Raw genomic sequence first — 694 nt, forward strand, 5'->3', positions numbered from 1 at the left:
CACAAAATACAGAAGCCCCCAACTATGTAAGACAATCATTAATAGATATGAAAAATCAGGGCTGGTCAAATAGCTCAGTGGATTAATGCTCCTGCAAGCAGGTGCAGGGGAGGGCCAGGAATTCGATCCCTGGGGCCTGCTATGCCAGCCCTGCCCCTGGGGCGTGCTGAGACCATGGTGGTGTGCACCTGTAATCCCACCAGCTCTTGGGAGACTGTAAACAGGCAGGTCTGCTCTAGTAGTGGACCCTGAACACCCTGTAGACCCTTCCTTAAAAGTATAAATAAATAAATAAATAAATAGTGAAATCAAATAAAAACATAATTGTAATGGGAAAACACAATTCCCTTTGTCACAAAGAGATAGATCCACTAGACAATAAAACAGCAAATAACAGCACTGAACTAAACCTGTGAACAAATGGATTTAATAGGTGTTTTCAGACTGTTCCACCCAACATATTCAGAGTGCATATTCTTCTCAGCTGCTGGAACATTTTCTAAGGAAATGCAAAGGAATTGAAATTATCCCATATTATCTGACCATAATGTCATAAATTCGAAATTAATGGCAAAAGAAACTGCAAAAGCTCCATAAACATATGAATATTAAATAACACCCTTCTAAAATGTCATTAGGTCACCGCTGACACAAAGGAAAAAAATTAAACAATATCTCTGATTAGATGAAAATG

Source organism: Octodon degus, unplaced genomic scaffold (assembly GCF_000260255.1).
Source record: "Octodon degus isolate 3935 unplaced genomic scaffold, OctDeg1.0 scaffold00112, whole genome shotgun sequence".
NCBI lineage: Eukaryota > Metazoa > Chordata > Mammalia > Rodentia > Octodontidae > Octodon > Octodon degus.